The sequence below is a fragment of the Arachis stenosperma genome, chromosome 10 (assembly GCF_014773155.1).
Source record: "Arachis stenosperma cultivar V10309 chromosome 10, arast.V10309.gnm1.PFL2, whole genome shotgun sequence".
Taxonomy (NCBI): domain Eukaryota; kingdom Viridiplantae; phylum Streptophyta; class Magnoliopsida; order Fabales; family Fabaceae; genus Arachis; species Arachis stenosperma.
This window is the reverse complement of record NC_080386.1, coordinates 86,212,599-86,225,375: the sequence shown is the minus strand read 5'-3', so window position 1 is coordinate 86,225,375 and position 12,777 is coordinate 86,212,599. Positions and strand designations below refer to the sequence as shown.

Below are 12,777 nucleotides of genomic sequence, written 5' to 3'. Positions count from 1 at the left end.
ATAAATGGTTATGGAAAAACAAAAAGCAATGCTTTTACCACACCAAACTTAAAAGGTTTGCTCGTCCTCGAGCAAAAGAAGAAAGAAGAGAGTAGAAGAAGAAGAAATGAGGAAGAAGGGAGTGGCTTTGTGTTCGGCCAAGGAGGGGGAGAAGTGGTGTTTAGGTTGTGTGAAAATGAAGGGGTGAAGAAGGGTTAATATAGGAGAGGGGGGCACATGGTTCGGTCATGTATGGGTGGGTTTGGGAGGGAAAGTGGTTTGAATTTGAATGGTGAGGTAGGTGGGGTTTTATGAAGGATGGATGTGGGTGGTGAGGAGAAAGATGGGATTTGATAGGTGAATGGTTTTTGGGGAAGTGGAGTTGAGGTGATTGATGAATGGGTGAAGAAGAGAGAGAGAGTGGTGGGGTTGGTGGGGATCCTGTGGGGTCCACAGATCCTGTGGTGTCAAGGAAAAGTCATCCCTGCACCAAATGGCATTCAAAATCACGTTTTGAGCCATTTCTGGCGTTAAACGCCGGGCTGATGCCCATTCCTGGCGTTTAACGCCAGGTTCTTGCCCTTTTCTAGCGTTTAACGCCAGTCTGGTGCCCCTTTCTGGCGTTAAACGCCCAGAATGGTGCCAGACTGGGCGTTAAACGCCCAACTGCTAGCCTTACTGGCGTTTAAACGCCAGTAAGTTCTTCCTCCAGGGTGTGCTGTTTTTCTTCCTGTTTTTCATTCTGTTTTTGTTTTTTCAATTGATTTTGTGTCTTCTTATGATCATCAACCTACAAAATAACAAAAAATAACAAAAGAAAATAGATAAAACATAACATTGGGTGGCCTCCCAACAAGCGCTTCTTTAATGTCAGTAGCTTGACAGAGGGCTCTCATGGAGCCTCACAGATACTCAGAGCAATGTTGGAACCTCCCAACACCAAACTTAGAGTTTGAATGTGGGGGTTCAACACCAAACTTAGAGTTTGGTTGTGGCCTCCCAACACCAAACTTAGAGTTTGACTGTGGGGGCTCTGTTTGACTCTGATTTGAGAGAAGCTCTTCATGCTTCTTCTCCATGGTGACAGAGGGATATCCTTGAGACTTAAACACAAAGGATTCTTCATTCACTTGAATGATCAGTTCACCTCCATCAACATCAATCACAGCCTTTGCTGTGGCTAGGAAGGGTCTGCCAAGGATGATAGATTCATCCATGCACTTCCCAGTCTCTAGGACTATGAAATCAGCAGGGATGTAATGGTCTTCTATCTTTACCAAAACATCCTCTACAAGTCCATGAGCTTGTTTTCTTGAGTTGTCTGCCATCTCTAATGAGATTTTTGCAGCTTGCACCTCAAAGATCCCTAGCTTCTCCATTACAGAGAGAGGCATGAGGTTTACACTTTACCCTAAGTCACACAGAGCCTTCTTGAAGGTCATGGTGCCTATGGTACGAGGTATGGAAAACTTCCCAGGATCTTGTCTCTTTTGAGGTAATTTCTGCCTAGACAAGTCATCCAGTTCTTTGGTGAGCAAAGGAGGTTCATCCTCCCAAGTCTCATTTCCAAATAACTTGTCATTTAGCTTCATGATTGCTCCAAGGTATTTAGCAACTTGCTCTTCAGTGACATACTCATCCTCTTCAGAGGAAGAATACTCATCAGAGCTCATGAAAGCCAGAAGTAAGTCCAATGGAATCTCTATGGTCTCATTTTGAGCCTCAGATTCCCATGGTTCCTCATTGGGGAACTCTGTGGAGGCTAGTGCACGCCCATTGAGGCCTTCCTCAGTGGCGTTCACTTCCTCTCCTTCCTCTCCAAATTCGGCCATGTTGATGACCTTGCACTCTCCTTTTGGATTTTCTTCTGTATTACTTGGGAGAGTACTAGGAGGGAGTTCAGTAACTTTCTTGCTCAGCTGTCCCACTTGTGCCTCCAAATTCCTAATGGAGGACCTTGTTTCAGTCATGAAACTTTGAGTGGTTTTGATTAGATCAGAGACCATGGTTGCTAAGTCAGAGGGGTTCTGCTTAGAATTCTCTGTCTGTTGCTGAGAAGATGATGGAAAGGCTTGCCATTGCTAAACCTGTTTCTTCCACCATTATTGTTGAAACCTTGTTGAGGTCTCTCTTGATTCTTCCATGAGAAATTTGGGTGATTTCTCCGTGAAGAATTATAAGTGTTTCCATAGGGTTCTCCTAGGTAATTCACCTCTTCCATTGAAGGGTTCTCAGGATCATAAGCTTCTTCTTTAGATGAAGCATCTTTAGTACTGCTTGGTGCATTTTGCATTCCAGACAGACTTTGAGAAATCAAATTGACTTGTTGAGTCAATATCTTATTCTGAGCCAGTATGGCATTCAGAGCATCAATCTCAAGAACTCCTTTCTTCTGACTTGTCCCATTGTTCACAGGATTCCTTTCAGAAGTGTACATGAATTGGTTATTTGCAACCATTTCAATGAGTTCTTGAGCCTCTGTAGGCGTCTTCTTCAGATGAAGAGATCCTCCAGCAGAGCTATCCAAAGACATCTTGGATAGTTCAGAGAGACCATCATAGAAAATACCTATGATGCTCCATTCAGAAAGCATGTCAGAAGGACACTTTCTGATTAATTGTTTGTATCTTTCCCAAGCTTCATAGAGGGATTCTCCATCCTTCTGTCTGAAGGTTTGGACTTCCACTCTAAGCTTACTCAATTTTTGAGGTGGAAAGAACTTTGCCAAGAAGGCATTGACTAGCTTTTCCCATGAGTCCAGGCTTTCTTTAGGTTGAGAGTCCAACCATGTCCTAGCTCTGTCTCTTACAGCAAAAGGGAATAGCATAAGTCTGTAGACCTCAGGGTTTACCCCATTAGTCTTGACAGTGTCACAGATTTGCAAGAATTCAGCTAAGAACTGATGAGGATCTTCCAATGGAAGTCCATGGAACTTGCAATTCTGTTGCATTAGAGAAACTAATTGAGGCTTAAGCTCAAAGTTGTTTGCTCCAATGGCAGGGATAGAGATGCTTCTCCCATAGAAGTCAGGAGTAGGTGCAGTAAAGTCACCCAGCACCTTCCTTGCATTGTTGGCATTGTTGTTGTTTTCGGCTGCCATGTCTTCTTCTTCTTTGAAGAATTCGGTTAGGTCCTCTACAGAGAGTTGTACCTTAGCTTCTCTTAGCTTTCGCTTCAAGGTCCTTTTAGGTTCAGGGTCAGCTTCAACAAGAATGCCTTTGTCTTTGCTCCTGCTCATATGAAAGAGAAGAGAACAAGAAAATGTGGAATCCTCTATGTCACAGTATAGAGATTCCTTGAGGTGTCAGAGGAGAAGAAAATTAGAAGAAAGAGGTAGAAGAATTCGAACTTGATCAGATAGAGTTCGAATTGTGCATTGAGAAGGAGTGGTACTCCATAAATAGAAGGATGTGGGAAGAGGGGAAGGAAATTTTCGAAAATTAAGTGAAAAAGTTTGAAAAATATTTTGAAAAACTTTAATTAATTTTCGAAAATCAAGAGTGAAAGAAAAAATATCAAGTAATTTTTGAAAAGATTTTGAGATTAGAAGTTAAAAAGATATAGTTGAAAACTATTTGAAAAAGATATGCTCAAAAAGATATGATTGAAAAGATATGATTTGAAAACAATTTTAAAAGATATGATTTGAAAACAATTTTTAAAAGATATGATTTTTTAAAAAAATTTAATGACTTGCCTAACAAGAAAAGATATGATTCAAACATTAAACCTTTCTCAACAGAAAAGGCAATATACTTGAGATGTTCAATCAAATCATTAATTGTTAGTAAGTATCTTTGAAAAAGGAAAGAAATTGATTTTGAAAACATTTGATTGAAAAGATTTGATTTGAAAAAGATTTGATTTTGAAAAACTTTGAAAACTTGAAAAAAATTTGATTTGAAAACAAAATCTTCCCCCTTTTGCCATCCTGGCATTAAACGCCCCGAATGGTATCCATTCTGGCGTTTAACGCCCAGAATGGTATCCATTCTGGCGTTTAACGCCCAAAATGCTACCTTTTTGGGCGTTAAACGCCCAACCAGGTACCCTGGCTGGCGTTTAAACGCCAGTCTGTCCTTCTTCACTGGGCGTTTTGAACGCCCAGCTTTTTCTGTGTAATTCCTCTGCTGCATGTTCTGAATCTTCAGTTCCCTGTACTATTGACTTGAAAATAGAACCAAGATCAAATAAACAAGGCATGCAAGACACCAAACTTAAGATTAGATACTAGAGTCAAACAAGAAACATAAAATCTTTTTTTGGTTTTTATAGTTTTGTAATTTTTTTCTATTTTTTCGAAAATTATATGAAAATAGAAAATAAAGGTTTCAGAATTCTCAGTTTGGATTCCAGGAATCATTGCAATGCTAGTCTAAGACTCCGGTCCAGGAATTAGACATGGCTTCACAGCCAGCCAAGCTTCCAAAGAAAGCTTCGGTCCAAAACACTAGACATGGCCAATGGCCAGCCAAGCCTTAGCAGATCATTGCTCAAATGGCAAGATTGATGGAAATCAACAAGCTATTGTGATGATCAGTTGAAACCTCGGTCCAATAAGATTAGACATGGCTTCTCAGCCAGCCAGATTTCAGTAGATCATCATGAAACTCTAGAATTCATTCTTAAGAACTCTGAAGAAAAATACCTAATCTAAGCAACAAGATGAACCGTCAGTTGTTCATACACAAGAACAATCCCCGGCAACGGCGCCAAAAACTTGGTGCGCGAAATCGTGATCAGCACAACTTCGCACAACTAACCAGCAAGTGCACTGGGTCGTCCAAGTAATAAACCTTACGCGAGTAAGGGTCGATCCCACGGAGATTGTTGGTATGAAGCAAGTTATGGTCACCTTGTAAATCTTAGTCAGGCAGACTCAAATGGGTATAGATGATGAATAAAACATAAAGATAAAGATAGAGATACTTATGTATATCATTTGTGAGAGCTTCAGATAAGCGTATGAAGATGCCTTCCCTTCCGTCTCTCTGCTTTCCTACTGTCTTCATCCAATCCTTTTTACTCCTTTCCATGGCAAGCTTATGCAAGGGTTTCACCGTTGTCAGTGGCTACCTCCCATCCTCTCAGTGAAAATGTTCCTATGCTCTGTCACAGCATATGGCTAATCAGCTGTCGATTCTCGGTCAGGCCGGAATAGAATCCAGTGATTCTTTTGCGTCTGTCACTAACGCCCTGCCTGCTAGGAGTTTGAAGCACGTCACAGTCATTCAATCATTGAATCCTACTCAGAATACCACAGACAAGGTTAGACCTTCCGGATTCTCTTGAATGCCGCCATCAGTTCTTGCCTATACCACGAAGACTCTGATCTCACGGAATGGCTGGCTCGGTTGTCAGGCGAGCGCTCGGTTGTCAGGCGATCAACCATGCATCGTGTATCAGAAATCCAAGAGATAAACACCCAATCTAAGGTAGAACGGAGGTGGTTATCAGTCACATGTTCATAGGTGAGAATGATGATGAGTGTCACGGATCATCACATTCATCAAGTTGAAGAACAAGTGATATCTTGGACAAAGAACAAGCGGAATTGAATAGAAGAACAATAGTAATTGCATTAATACTCGAGGTACAGCAGAGCTCCACACCTTAATCTATGGTGTGTAGAAACTCCACCGTTGAAAATACATAAGAACAAGAGTGATCATTGGTTTCGGCCCCAGAGAGGGAACCAGAAGAACCAAGATGTCTAATACAATAGTAAAGGGTCCTATATATATAGAGAACTAATAGCCTAGGGTGTACAGAGGTGAGTAAATGACATAAAAATCCACTTCCGGGCCCACTTGGTGTGTGCTTAGGCTGAGCATTGAAGCATTTTCGTGTAGAGACTCTTCTTGGAGTTAAACGCCAGCTTTTATGCCAGTTTGGGCGTTTAACTCCCATTTAGGTGCCAGTTCCGGCGTTTAACGCTGGGAAATCTGAAGGTGACTTTGAACGCCGGGTTGGGCCATCAAATCTTGGGCAAAGTATGGACTATCATATATTGCTGGAAAGCCCAGGATGTCTAATTTCCAACGCCGTTGAGAGCGCGCCAATTGGGTTTCTGTAGCTCCAGAAAATCCACTTCGAATGCAGGGAGGTCAGAATCCAACAGCATCTGCAGTCCTTTTCAGTCTCTGAATCAGATTTTTGCTCAGATCCCTCAATTTCAGCCAGAAAATACCTGAAATCACAGAAAAACACACAAACTCATAGTAAAGTCCAGAAAAGTGAATTTTAACTAAAAACTAATAAAAATATAATAAAAACTAACTCAAAGATACTAAAAACATACTAAAAATAATGCCAAAAAGGGTACAAATTGTCCGCTCATCAGTCCTCTTTCTTGGATCTTTGTCAGATCTCTTTCAGGGACTAGTTGGATAAATTTTTAGTGGTAGGAGTCCGACTTGGTTATATCGGTCTCCTTTAAGTTATTTTTTGTAGTCCTGTTTCTTGGATCTTTGTCAGATCTCTTTCAGGGACTACTTGGATAACTTTTTAATTTTGGGCTGACTTTGTTATATCAGGCCCTTCTAAGTTAAAGTAATCCTCTTTAATAGGGTTGGCCAGACCTCTTTCCAGGGTTTACTTATAACTTGGGTTGACTTGGTCAGACTTCTGAACGTCGGCCAGTCTTTAAGTTATTATATTAGCTATCCGTAAGACCTCGTCAGGTTCTTTTTTTTTGGATTGCTTTCGATAACTTCTTACATTATTCTGTGTTCATCTTTGCCGATTTGTAGAAAATGGTTGGCATCTTTAGATCGTCCTTTGGGTGAATCGCGTTTTCACCTTTATCGGACAATTGTTTTTATCGTGGTCGCGCAGTGAATTTCTTTTTCACTTTCTGCCGACCTGTTGCTTTATAATCGGACGATGAATACTTCAGATTAATGCGTCTTGGAATCTTTGTAGAATATCTAAATAAACTTTAGAAAAATGCAAATATATACATGTGGGAATTTCCTTGTTCCTAGGTCTCGACATGGTGCCTCATTAAAAAACCTTTTCAGGAAAAAGAGCGCATCCATTTAGTGAGATCCTTTACCTTTTCTAACTGTAGTACCTTCTTAGGTTGCAGGCGTGCCATGATCGAGGAAGCTCTCGTCCATCAAGCTCGGATAGTCTGTAGTAGCCCTTCCCCAGTACTTCAATGACTCGGTAAGGTCCTTTCCAGTTAGCTGCCAGCTTTCCTTCTCCGGGTCGAGTTGTTCCAATGTCATTTCTGATTAGGATGAGATCATTTTCTGCAAAACTTCTTGGCACTACCTTTTGATTATATCTGGAACCCATTCGTTGTTTTAGAGCTTCTTCCCTGATCCGAGCTCTTTCTTGGACTTCGGGTAACAAGTCGAGCTCTTCTCTCTGAAGTTGGGAGTTTGTTTGTTCATTGTAGTGGATTACTCGGGGAGATCCTTCTTCAATTTCTATTGGAATCATTGCCTCCACTCCGTATGCTAGTCGGAATGGTGATTCATTTGTAGTAGAATGGGGTGTTGTTCGATATGCCCATAGGACTTGTGGAAGTTCCTCGGCCCAAGCTCCCTTTGCTTCTTGTAGCCTCCGTTTTAATCCGGCCAATATGACTTTGTTGGCCGCTTCGGCTTGACCATTGGCTTGGGGATGTTCGACGGAGGTGAACTGGTATTTTATGTTCAAGTCGGCTGGTGCGCGAAATTGTGATTCACTACACAACTTTGCACAACTAACCAGCAAGTGCACTGGGTCGTCCAAGTAATACCTTACGTGAGTAAGGGTCAATCCCACGGAGATTGTTGGTATGAAGCAAGCTATGGTCACCTTGTAGATCTCAGTCAGGCAGACTCAAATGGGTATAGTGATAAACGAATAAAGCATAAAGATAAAGATAGGGATACTTATGTATATCATTGGTGAGAGCTTCAGATAAGCGTATGAAGACGCCTTCCCTTCCGTCTCTCTGCTTTCCTACTGTCTTCATCCAATCCTTCTTACTCCTTTCCATGGCAAGCTTATGCAAGGGTTTCACCGTTGTCAGTGGCTACCTCCCATCCTCTCAGTGAAAATGTTCCTATGCTCTGTCACAGCATATGGCTAATCAGCTGTCGGTTCTCGGTCAGGCCGGAATAGAATCCAGCGATTCTTTTGCGTCTGTCACTAACGCCCCGCCTGCTAGGAGTTTGAAGCACGTCACAGTCATTCAATCATTGAATCCTACTCAGAATACCACAGACAAGGTTAGACCTTCCAGATTCTCTTGAATGCCGCCATCAGTTCTCGCCTATACCACGAAGATTCCGGTTAAAGAATCCAAGAGATATTCACTAGAGCCTCGTATGCTTGTAGAACAAGAGTGGTTGTCAGTCACTTTGTTCATAAGTGAGAATGATGATGAGTGTCACGGATCATCACATTCATCAAGTTGAAGAACAAGTGATATCTTGGACAAAGAACAAGCGGAATTGAATAGAAGAACAATAGTAATTGCATTAATACTCGAAGTACAGCAGAGCTCCACACCTTAATCTATGGTGTGTAGAAACTCCACCGTTGAAAATACATAAGAACAAGAGTGATCATTGGTTTCGGCCCCAGAGAGGAAACCAGAAGAACCAAGATGAAAATACAATAGTAAAAGGTCGTATATATAAAGAACTAGTAGCCTAGGGTGTACAGAGATGAGTAAATGACATAAAAATCCACTTCCGGGCCCACTTGGTGTGTGCTTGGGCTGAGCAATGAAGCATTTTCGTGTAGAGACTCTTCTTGGAGTTAAACGCCAGCTTTTAAGCCAGTTTGGGCGTTTAACTCCCATCTAGGTGCCAGTTCCGGCGTTTAACGCTGGAATTTCTTGAGGTGACTTTGAACGCCGATTTGGGCCATCAAATCTTAGGCAAAGTATGGACTATCATATATTGCTGGAAAGCCCAGGATGTATACTTTCCAACGCCGTTGAGAGCGCGCCAATTGGGCTTCTGTAGCTCCAGAAAATCCACTTAGAGTGCAGGGAGGTCAGAATCCAACAGCATCTGCAGTCGTTTTCAGTCTCTGAATCAGATTTTTGCTCAGATCCCTCAATTTCAGCCAGAAAATACCTGAAATCACAGAAAAATACACAAACTCATAGTAAAGTCCAGAAAAGTGAATTTTAACTAAAAACTAATAAAAATATACTAAGAACTCAACTAAAACTACCAAAAACATACTAAAAACAATGCCAAAAAGCGTACAAATTATCCGCTCATCACAACACCAAACTTAAATTGTTGCTTGTCCTCAAGCAACTGAAAATCAAATAAGATAAAAAGAAGAGAATATACTATAGACTCCAAATTATCAATGAAACTTAGCTCCAAATTAGATGAGCGGGACTAGTAGCTTTTTGCCTCCGAACAGTTTTGGCATCTCACTCTATCCTTTGAAATTCAGAATGATTGGCTTCTTTAGGAACTCAGAATCCAGATAGTGTCATTGATTCTCCTAGTTAAGTATGATGATTCTTGAACACAGCTACTTTATTGAGTCTTGGCTGTGGCCCAAAGCACTCTGTCTTCCAGTATTACCACCGGATACATACATGCCACAGACACATAATTGGGTGAACCTTTTCAGATTGTGACTCAGCTTTGCTAGAGTCCCCAATTAGAGGTGTCCAGGGTTCTTAAGCACACTCTTTTTACCTTGGATCACAACTTTATTTCTTTCTTTTTCTTTCTTTTTCTTTTTCTCCCCTTTTTTTTCTTTTTTTTTTTGTATTCACTGCTTTTTCTTGCTTCAAGAATCATTTTTATGATTTTTCAGATCCTCAGAAACATGTCTCCTTTTCCATCATTCTTTCAAGAGCCAACAATTTTAACATTCATGAACAACAAATTCAAAAGACATATGCACTGTTCAAGCATACATTCAGAAAACAAAAAGTGTTGTCACCACATCAAACTAATTAAGCTAGTTTTAAAGATGAATTTGAAATCCTGTACTTCTTGTTCTTTTGTGATAAAAACAGTTTTCTTTTAAGAAAGGTGATGGATTCATATTCATAGCTTTAAGGCATAGACACTAAGACACTAATGATCATAAGACACAAACATAGACAAACATAAGCATGAAAATTTCGAAAAACAAAAGAACAAGGAAATTAAAGAACGGGTCCACCTTAGTGATGGCGGCTTGTTCTTCCTCTTGAAGATCCTATGGAGTGCTTGAGCTCCTCAATGTCTCTTCCTTGTCTCTGTTGCTCCTCTCTCATGATGAGAGGGGTCTCTTGTTTGCTCCATCCTTTTCTTAGTGATGGGCTTGAGGTCATGCACTTCTCAGTTGAACCGGCTTCCCTCTTGAATTTCTCTTCCATTGGGCGTCCTCTTCACAGATATCTATGAGGACTTGGTCCAACCTTTTGATCAAAGTTGACCCTTCTTCATGGCCACAACTTCATAGAAGTGGTCTTGATGCACCCTTGAGATGAATCTCTCCATCTCCCATGACTCGGAGGTGGAAGCTTTTGCTTTCCCTTTCCTCTTTCTAGAGGTTTCTCCGGCCTTGGATGCCATAAATGGTTATGGAAAAACAAAAAGCAATGCTTTTACCACACCAAACTTAAAAGGTTTGCTCGTCCTCGAGCAAAAGAAGAAAGAAGAGAGTAGAAGAAGAAGAAATGGAGGAGATGGAGGTGGCTTATGGTTCGGCCAAAAGGGGGGAAGAAGTGGTTTAATTATGAATGGTGAGGTAGGTGAAGAGAGGGGTAGGGTTCAGTCATGTAAGGGTGGGTTTGGGAGGGAAAGTGGTTTGAAGTGATTGGTGAATGGGTGAAGAAGAAGAGAGAGGGTGGTGGGGAAGGTGGGGATCCTGTGGGGTCCACAGATCCTGAGGTGTCAAGGAAAAGTCATCCCTGCACCAAATGGCATTCAAAATCACGTTTTGAGCCTTTTCTGGCGTTAAACGCCGGGCTGGTGCCCATTTCTGGCGTTTAACGCCAGGTTCTTGCCCTTTTCTGGCGTTTAACGCCAGTCTGGTGCCCCTTTCTGGCGTTAAACGCCCAGAATGGTGCCAGACTGGGCGTTAAACGCCCAACTGCTAGCCTTACTGGCGTTTAAACGCCAGCAACATCTTCCTCCAGGGTGTGCTGTTTTTCTTCCTGTTTTTCATTCTATTTTTTGCTTTTTCAATTGATTTTGTGTCTTCTTATGATCATCAACCTACAAAAAACACAAAATAACAAAAGAAAATATATAAAATATAATCATTGGGTTGCCTCCCAGATACTCAGAGCAATGTTGGAACCTCCCAACACCAAACTTAGAGTTTGAATGTGGGGGTTCAACACCAAACTTAGAGTTTGGTTGTGGCCTCCCAACACCAAACTTAGAGTTTGACTGTGGGGGCTCAGTTTGACTCTGATTTGAGAGAAGCTCTTCATGCTTCCTCTCCATGGTGACAGAGGGATATCCTTGAGCTTTAAACACATAGGATTTGTCATTCACTTGAATGATTAGTTCACCTCCATCAACATCAATCACAGCCTTTGCTGTGGCTAGGAAGGGTCTGCCAAGGATGATGGATTCATCCATGCATTTCCCAGTCTCTAGGACTATGAAATCAGTAGGGATGTAATGGTCTTCAATCTTCACCAATACATCCTCTACAAGTCCATAAGCTTGTTTTCTTGAGTTGTCTGCCATCTCTAGTGAGATTCTTGCAGCTTGTACCTCAAAGATCCTTAGCTTCTCCATTACAGAGAGAGGCATGAGGTTTACACTTGACCCTAAGTCACACAGAGCCTTCTTGAAGGTCATGGTGCCTATGGTACAAGGTACTGAAAACTTCCCAGGATCTTGCTCTTCAGTGACATACTCATCCTCTTCAGAGGAGGAATACTCATCAGAGCTCATGAAAGGCAGAAGTAAGTCCAATGGAATCTCTATGGTCTCATTTTGAGCCTCAGATTCCCATGGTTCCTCAATAGGGAACTCATTGGAGGTTGGTGCACGCCCATTGAGGTCTTCCTCAGTGGCGTTCACTTCCTCTCCTTCCTCTCCAGATTCGGCCATGTTGATGACCTTGCATTCTCCTTTTGGATTTTCTTCTGTATTGCTTGGAAGAGTACTTGGAGGGAGTTCAGTAATTTTATTACTCAGCTGTCCCACTTGTGCCTCCAAATTTCTAATGGAGGATCTTGTTTCAGTCATGAAACTTTGAGTGGTTTTGATTAGATCAGAGACCATGGTTGCTAAGTCAGAGGGGTTCTGCTTAGAATTTTCTGTCTGTTGTTGAGAAGATGATGGAAAAGGCTTGCAATTGCTAAGCCTGTTTCTTCCACCATTGTTGTTATTGAAACCTTGTTGAGGTCTCTCTTGATTCTTCCATGAGAAATTTGGGTGATTTCTCCATGAAGAATTATAGGTATTTCCATAGGATTCTCCCAGGTAATTCACCTCTTCCATTGAAGGGTTCTCAGGATCATAGGCTTCTTCTTCAGATGAAGCATCCTTAGTACTGCTTGGTGCATTTTGCATTCCAGACAGACTTTGAGAAATCAAATTGACTTGTTGAGTCAATATCTTGTTCTGAGCCAAAATGGCATTCAGAGTATCAATCTCAAGAACGCCTTTCTTCTGACTTATCCCATTGTTCACAGGATTCCTTTCAGAAGTGTACATGAATTGGTTATTTGCAACCATTTCAATTAGTTCTTGAGCTTCTGTAGGCGTCTTCTTCAGGTGAAGAGATCCTCCAGCAGAGCTATCCAGAGACATCTTGGATAGTTCAGAGAGACCATCATAGAAAATACCTATGATGCTCCATTCAGAAAGC

The 12,777-nt window shown here is 41.5% G+C and overlaps 1 non-coding gene across 1 annotated transcript; it reads left to right on the top strand.

Annotated features, from left to right (window-relative positions):
• Nucleotides 1-2,566: 2,566 nt before the first annotated feature.
• Nucleotides 2,567-2,674, top strand: LOC130958364 (small nucleolar RNA R71). Its single transcript, XR_009077490.1, has one exon. It is a non-coding gene; the product is annotated as a small nucleolar RNA R71 (small nucleolar RNA).
• Nucleotides 2,675-12,777: the final 10,103 nt, after the last annotated feature.